Genomic DNA, 9,025 nt, shown 5'->3' on the forward strand with positions numbered 1-9,025 from the left:
AGAAACCTGCTTTGCAGTGATTGGCTAAATGAGGCCAACCAGTTGAGTTTCATTCATCAGACTCGTTGAGTTAACCTACAAGCATTTTTTTTTTTTCATTTTCTCTATTTTTCTTTTCTGGGGTCTCCTTTGATTTCATGCTGGCTTTTTAAATTGAGGATAAAGTTAATTCACTTAACAATGCCACAGCTGGAATTAAGTATGCCTCTTCTCTTACCGCTGAGGGGAGGGGCTGATGCTGGTTGGTGGTATCTTATTGGATGCCCAACACCCTTGAGGGCTGTTGCTGAATCAGTGATGCCTCTAGCGACAGGCAAGAAGTTAACTAATTATGAACATATGGTTTGGCAGATACCTTGTTAGCTTGCTGCTGTGTAGGTGTTTGGAAGGAGGTGAAGGGGAAAGTTTGAGGTAGAGGTGTGGTTAAAAGTCCCACTGACAAGCCTGGGGGAGATTTGATTGATCCTAATCTATTCTTTTTGTCAGGAATCAGCATGCTTCTGGCAGCAACAGCTTGGTAATAACAGAGATTTGTGGCCCTTAAGCTCTTGTGGTGATAGCCGGCACACGACCAGTCAACTGGCTTCTTACAAGGTCCCTGTTTAATTGGCCACAATGGTGGGAACAGAAATAAATGTTAGGTCAAGGTACAACACATGGCCTACCTGAAATGGTTCACAATGATCTGAGGCACAGATGTCATCTTTTATTGGTGTGATTGCCATCAGAGGACTAACAGAAGCTTTGAGAAAAGGGCTGCAGGAAAGCCTTTAGCAAGAGCTATGCGAGTGCACTACCTAGAGAAAGAGGCAGATGTATAATAGATTGGGAGGCTACGTATCAGACTGGGTCGAAACTAGATCTGATAAAAAATTAAGTATATGTTCTATTTTATAAAAAAGGAAGTTTCTTGGGGAATTAATAGTAGATGCTTTAAAATAATTTTTGAATTTTGTCTGTCAGATAAATTGAAAAATCACACACATTCCTGGTATCCAATTTCATAGATATAGCAAAGAGATATTTTTCCATCCTCCATAAATCCATATATAGTATTTATATTCTGTACATGTCACTTGTATAGACATCCTTTAGTCTCTGTACCATAAAACTTTCCACTCAAAATCAACCTCAATCAATAGGAGTATCATTGGTTTTCATTCATTGACTCTTAGATCTATTGTCTAACTTTTATAAACTGAATCTAAAACTAAATTTTCTGGATTTCAAAAAGAAAAAAAAAATCCATGATGTCTATAGAAGACTGGTTTACCTACCAGCAAACATTCACTCTTGAAAGATTTGCTAGATACTTTCAAATCCTTGTTTTCTACTTACTGATTTTCTTATCTTAATTACTTAGGGTGCTACAGATAATATAGATATTATATAGCTTATTTTAAAAAGTATCGAATTATAAAAAGTGATTATATAACCTCCTTTACTAGATGGTCACTAACAACTTCACAATATTTATTAGTAGATTTATAGAAGGAAGAAGTGTTATAAATATGACCGAGTACTCACCCCTATGATCTGCCATTACATAGAATACACATGAACACTGTTGGGCGAATGAATATGTGTGTGTATGTCTACGTGAATATAGTTATTGTTGTTTTGTTTTTCTCAGAATGGGTTGTACAGACTTTCTTTGTTCAAGCAACAACAACTCATTCTTTAAACACTTAAAACTACATCTTACTGAAATATACCCGTAGGAATCTTTAAATAAGAAAGATCAGAAGTGGGACAGTGTAGAGCATGGATCTGCAGTGAGACAGTTGTATTCGATGCTCTAACACATAACAGCAATGTGACCTTGGGCATATTGCTACCTTCTTTAGGTTGTGGTTTCCTTAACCATAAATAGCACCTGACCTACCTATTTTCCACAGGGAGCTAGTGAGTTAAGATACATAAAGACTTTAGCGTCAGACCTGGCACAATTTATTTGCTAAATATATATTTGCTAAAATGAGACAAAGAGGCACATATATTATTCTCATATAGTTCTAATTATCCTTAGGTAGCCTGATACCTCGGCATAAATTTCATAGAAACATTGAATTCAAGCCAAGAAGGTCAGGATATAGCAAGTATAAAAATAGAATTAATTTAGGTCATTAGGTAAAGAAACCACACACAAACAAAAAGTTGTTTCAACCACTCTACTTGCCTGCCCCACACTTAGAGTTAACATTAGGAGCTCACACATCAGTGCTTTCTCACCATAGGACTTCATTTTTTAAAACCTTCCACAATGTCTTCAAAACAAAATGGCTTTTCATCAGCAACTACCTATACTACAGGCCTGATTAGCTGACTAGTTCCACTTGATCATGGTGCCCTGCACAAAAGAAATGTTATGTATTTGCTTATGAAAAAAAAAAAAAAAACTATTTTCTAGGCTCTTTATTTCAGCTGATGGAAGTTTATTGAGCAGATCAATAAGGATTAGATCCAAAAGAGTCTGAATTCCTTAGTATTGAACTACTGCTAAATCCACATTTTTGGGGGGTTTGTTTTATACTGTCACAAATTGTGAGCTAAGATTGTCTGATTCTTTTAAGCCCTGGATACATAATTTCTCTTTTTCTTATTTACATAAAAGTCCATAAGTCATCTACATCCTGGTAGGATGCTTTATTGTTTTCTCTTTCAGATAAAGCCATTTCAATCATTAGGATAATTTGTTTTTAAGAGAATATATGTATTTGAAATGTGCATAAAGATAAATTTTTCTATCAGTAGTAAGACTATTTTATCTTTTCCACAGAATCATGGGTAACACTTGGATTATATATTTTGCATGTAACAAGTTAAAAAATATCATTTCCCAAATATTATCTCATGTATTTTTATTCATTTAAGACATCTATCTTTTTAGTTATCAGCATAGAGACAGGAACAGCTTGTAGCTTTAAGACTTTACCAAGATTTACTTTAAACTAGAAGCAGAAATTTTAGGACCAAAGATTATTTGCAGCAGGAGACATTTAAACCACCTAATTCAACAACGTATTTTATTTATTTTATCTTTACAAAAGAGAATCAAGATGATGAGTGAGTGGTGTGACTTGCTCAAATTCACAAAGTTGAGACCAAATGCAGAATGTCCGTGTCAAATATTTCTTATACGCGAAGTTCCATTTGTAGAAGAATTGCATAGAAATATGGGACAATCTTGTGAACAAAAAAATTAAGTTGTTACTACTACAATTTTATTTACAAATAAAAGAGCCCAACTTTGCTTAGAGAATGTTTTGTTGCTTTAATGCTTAACATAAGAACCTATTCTTAAATCAAACTTCTTATATTTATCAGTCATCTCAGAATTCCAAGAATTCACGGTTAGTAATATTTTTTATTAAATTGAAGACTAAACAGAACTAGTACCTTCACATTATATTTTATAAGATATTTAAATAAAATCTTTCTCAGTAAAAATTTATCAGGCCACAAAAATTATTATCTGTGTTAGATGATGAACATCATATTTACTTGTGACTGCCACATTTTCTACATTAAGCATTACCTAGTCTATAAATGGTTTTAAACCCCTTTTTGAGGAAGACTGGGATTTCCATAGTGAAATCTTAAGGAGGCAGTGAGGAACAAGCAGGTGACTGAGCAGATAGGTTTTTGAGCTTCACCACATTCACTGACACTCCTCTCTTCACAAGGTGGAGCTTGATAACCTCCCCCTCCCCCCTTTGAGCATGGGGCTGGACTTAGTAAGTCACTTGAAATAAATAGACTGACAAAAGTGACCAGGTGGTCACTTTAAGACTCTGTCATGAAAAACATTGTGGCCCATGCCTTTTCTTCTCTCTGGAACTAACTGTGCAAAAAACCAGTTACCATGTCATATGGTCAGGCAATCTTGTGAAGAGGCCCATGTGATATGGTACCCAGGCCTTCTGCCAGTAGCTGTGTGAAGCAGATCCTCTAGCTCAAGGCAAGTTTTAAGTTAACTACTGCCCTGTCCCACAGTTTTAAATAAAGTACACCCCAAAGGGTCATAGTTCCATTGAATATGACCCTGGCATAGCCAATTCTAGCTGAGTTTCTAACTTCACTTTCTCTGGTTACTCACAGCCTTGGACGTACATATCTCTGTGTCTTATTTCTTCCCCTTCCTTCTTCCTCCTTTAATGACTATCACCAATGTCCTATCTTTTAAGAATTTTTTTTAATCAATATTTATTGATCATTTATTACATTTTAAGCACTACAGTCGTTATAATTATCATTTTTCTTATGAAGAAACTAAGGAGTAATTTCTTTAAGGTCTCACAAATTTTGTAGTTACTGTGGTTAGAACTTAGGTCTGATATCTGATTATAGGCCCATGCTCTTTACCACTAGGTATATCTCCATGAACTATGTCATTCAAAGTCCTTGCTTCTGCTTCTGAAATAATATAGCTCATCTATTTTCTGTACCATCTACAAGGAGAAGGAGAGAGATAGATAGAGGCGGGGAGGGGAGAGAGAGAGAGAGAGAAAGAGAGAGAGAGAGAGAGAGAGAGAGAAAGAGAGAGAGAGAGAGAGAGAGAGAGAAACACAAGGTAGCAGGAGTAGAAAGGGCTAGAGAAGTAGACAAAGCTCAGACCATTCTGAGGCTAATAAATTGTCTGAAAGATTTTGATTTCCATCATCAGAACACTGTGTGAAAGCATTACATGGTTTTAAACAAGAGTGGATAATAAAAATAAAAAAAAGTTACATGCTTTCCAAATATATATTTCCAGTATTTCCATATATATTTTCAAAATACTAAATATGCTGTCTTATACTTTGAGAGCTCTATATCCATTTTGCTTAGTCAGTGATTAACAAGCAAGTGCAGGATTTTACAGCTTTGAGTTCTTTCACGATTCCTATGCCTTTATATTCAGGCTTTGTTGAATCAGAATGAGCACTCTACATGAGAATTTGGGCACTGAGTTAGAATTCACTGGCAGGCTGTCGAATGCATGGGAACTTTTGTTTGGACTTGGTTAAAGGAAAAAGATTGATCTGTTTTTACTCCGATTGCAGTAATATCAATTTACTTCTAAATTCCCTTTAGGATTTCACTTTTTAGTAACTGGAAACACCATGCCTAGTCATTTCTTTTCCTATATTATTTATTTCTATCTCCAGAGAAATACCTTAGGGACACAGGTCCTAATATTCATAGACAGTATAGAGTAGGTAAATAATACTTATTTTTATCTGAGATTATGTATCCTTTAGGGAATGGGCTCTATTTTGTCCACCTTGTGGTCACTTGCAATTAGTGCCATATCTAACGTTGTGTGGCTCATTCAATAAATGCTGTATAAAAGAACTTGCCTACACTTGTGTTTGAACATATGTCTAACATGTAAGAGGGTCTTGGTGCTGGAATATCTGTTGTCAGCTCAGCATCTTCTCTATCCTGTTAAATCATGCTACTACTGTCTATAGCATCTTTATCAAATCATCTCCACTTTCTCCAAACCTCCAACAGCCCCCAGCTCCTTGACTGTCGTCGACTAGTTATCTCCACCTTAAAATATATAAAAAGAATATAATAGTAAAAAAGCCCCAGTTTTCTTGATACCAACCACTAATTTATTTATATCTGTAGCTTTCCTATCTTCTTTTTCACTCTATAAAGAAACTATTCCTTTTATTTAAGACCGTTACTTCCACTGTTACCTCCCAATGCATCATTTATTTCTTCATGGGAAAGCTTTCTTGTCTCAAGTGGATTCTTCTCCTGAAATTTTAAAAACACTTGTTTCTTTTATTAAGAGGAAAAGAGGTGGAGAAAGCACTCAATCCCACATTCTCTCTACCTCTTTTCTATTTCCTCCCATTCAAACACATTGCTGGCAGGAGAAAAGAATGGGGAGTCAATCAGTGTTCAGTGGGTACCGAGTTTCAATTTAGGAAAATGAAGTTCTGGAAATGGATGGTGGTGATGATTGCACAAAAATGTGAATATAATTAATGCCACTGAAATGTACATTTAAATGGTAAAAATGGCAAATTTCATGTTATGTATATTTTACTACCATAAAAGAATAAGTTATTTGTGTTTAATATTACTATTTCCTCATCTTCTACTAACTCTTATACTCATGCCAATCTGGCTTCTACTTTCTATCACTCAACTGAAACAGGTCCTATTAATGTAACAGATAAGGTCCTTGTTACTAAATTCAATGGACAGTTTTCAATCCTTATCTTAATAACTTCTCAGCAGCATTATTTAACTCTTATCTTCTGGCTGAAATCCCCTCATCACTTGGTTTCTTGACTCCGCACTGCTGGAGTTGTTTTTCTCTACCTCAGCAACAACTTCTCTTCTTATCAAGTCTTTTTTTTTTTTCTTTTTTTCCCCTGCACCTGACCATTGTATGTTGAAGTTTCTCAAAACTGAATTGTAGACCTTCTTGTTTTCATTTTTTCACCTTTTCCCTCAGGTTTTTCATCAATGTCCATGGCTTCAACTACCAACAATATGCTGGTTCCTATAAATATATATCTCTGTGCAGACTTTTTTCTTAGCTCTAGACACAAAAATCTACTCCCTCCTTGTATATCTAATTGGGATATCTTCATATACAAAAGTGAACTAAGTCCACACAGCACCTCCCCACCTGATCCAGCATTCCCCCACTCCCTAAATATCAACCTTTTCCAACATGTCGTCAATTAGTGGCACCACCATCTAGCAAGTTTAAAGTTAGAAACCTGATCCTTTTCTCTTCTTCACCTTATTTGTCATGTAAAATCTGCCACCAGCTTCTCAGATTTATATTTCCCAAATATCTCTCAAATTTATTCCACTTTTTCACCTCTAGCGCCATCATCACGCCCAAAAACCAGCACCAATCTTAACTCAAACTATCATAAAACCTAACTGCTGATGGATTTCAAACTAGTCTTCCCATATCCTTTTAGACTTTCCTCCAATTTAAAACTCCAAATTCCATAATACAATTAAAATAATCTTTCAAGAATGTAAATTTCATCTTATCAATACCTTGATTTAAAATCATCTAATGTTTTTACATTGTTCTGATGAAAAAGATCAAAATCCTTATAATGATTTATTAGTCTAAGCGTGGCCTGGGCTTTATCTACTTTTCTAGCCCTTTTGGACTCCTGCTCCTCCTGTGCTCACTCTCCCCACTCCCGCCCCCATCCACCACCCTTTCTCTCTCTCTCTGACTTCCAGTTGCACTAACCTCACAGATTGAGACAATCATCGTTACATAACTCCCTAGAGGTCATTTCTAGTTTTTATCCATAGCCTAGAATTTATTGAAGCATGTTGTATTATTTATATAAAACTGACTTAGAAGAAAGCTCATGGCTGGCACTATATTTAGTCTGCTAGTTCAATATAGGTGCTGATATGGCTGATCTGGATATCTTACTAGCCAGCTAAGAGGGACATAGTGTCCAAATAGTACAGAAAGAGATATTCTTTTAGTAACCAGTGAGTTGTTTAGGTGTTAAGATGAAGTAACAGTGAGTATGAATAAATACGGAGCACAGCCATAGGAAGTTCATATTCAGAGAAATGAAATCTTAAGTAAGCACTTACTGTGTGTTATGTACTATGCTATATCTTAGTCATTTCTATAGTGAAGAAGAATTAAAAAGGAGCTAATGTGATGAATGCTACTATAGAAACATCTAAAAACTTCTTCAGGAAATGGTGCAAAGAGTAGCCCCTTTCAGAAAAATTTAAGAAAGATTTCACAGAAAAGATGATATTTTAGCTGGGGCCTAAGATTAAGTAGGAGTTCGTCAAAGGGAGAAGGGCAGATGAAATTTTAGGTAGAGGGAAGAAAACACAGAGGTAGTCTATATTTAACCACGCCTTTAGCTGAAAAAAAGGTCTGCAAACCTGAAATTTTATCTTAAAAATAAACAATTATTTATCATTAGATAGTATTGGTAATAACTTTGTAATAAAATATTACTACTTATACTATTTATAATTTAAAAGCTTGGCACATTGGTCTCTTTCCCGCCAAATACGATGTTGCCATTAGGGTGACTTGCATCCTGCTGAAAGCAGTATGTCTGATGTGTAAGGCACAAAGACATTGTTTAAAGAAGCCTTATGATTTTGAACAAACTAGCCCAGCAGGGACATTTTAACCTGCCCTCCCTAACATGTACAACAGCCTGTGTTTGTAAACAGAGCCTTATTGCACTAGTGTGAGCAGACACAGAACAGTGTCAGCTCATTAATTGGGTGTCAGCACCCTGCTAGGAAGAAAGCTTAATGAGTCATCTTTTCATAAAGATCTGGAGCTCGAAGGAGGGGCAAATGGCTTAGAGAAAGGAAAAAAGATTTTTCCAGCAATAACTACGTGTATAGAAAAGCTTGCAGCCCACCTGTCGGGATAAAGAGAGAGCAGCATTTGGGAACTGATGGTTTCTCTGTATTCTGCTATTCAGAGGGAAACCTGAGTTTATTAACTTATAAATGCAGTAATTATGAGTGCATATATTCATGCTTATTGTGAATATAGTAAGTTGAAATTATTCAAAACACATTTTTGCATAAAGTTTATGAAATTTTTATCGTATTATGTTCAGCAAACATTATGAAAAAAATATCAAATTTGTGGTGTGCTTTATAGTCATTACATATTTTAAAACTATTTAATAAAAATACATTCTGAACCCTTAAAAAATAATCTCCTTTCTTATTTCTTATTTTCAAATTTATCCCAATATTAATGGACGAAGGTATGCCAGGTTTTCATATAATGCTGCAGGCTTACAAGTCATATTAGTTTATTATTAGAACACTATGTTCTCCCACCTTGAGTCATTGATCTTATTAATTCGTGAGATATTTTAATATTAAAAACGTTAGTCTATTGTTATATATTTCCCCCAATTTGTTGTTTGTTTTGACTTCTCTCATGGTATTTTTGCTCTGCAGTGAAAGCATATGTTTTCTTCGCTAAACAGTTTTTTCCTTGAGAAGCAGAGCTTTTAGGTTTGGTTTCAGTGCTTAG

Source organism: Rousettus aegyptiacus, unplaced genomic scaffold (assembly GCF_014176215.1).
Source record: "Rousettus aegyptiacus isolate mRouAeg1 unplaced genomic scaffold, mRouAeg1.p scaffold_m13_p_4, whole genome shotgun sequence".
NCBI lineage: Eukaryota > Metazoa > Chordata > Mammalia > Chiroptera > Pteropodidae > Rousettus > Rousettus aegyptiacus.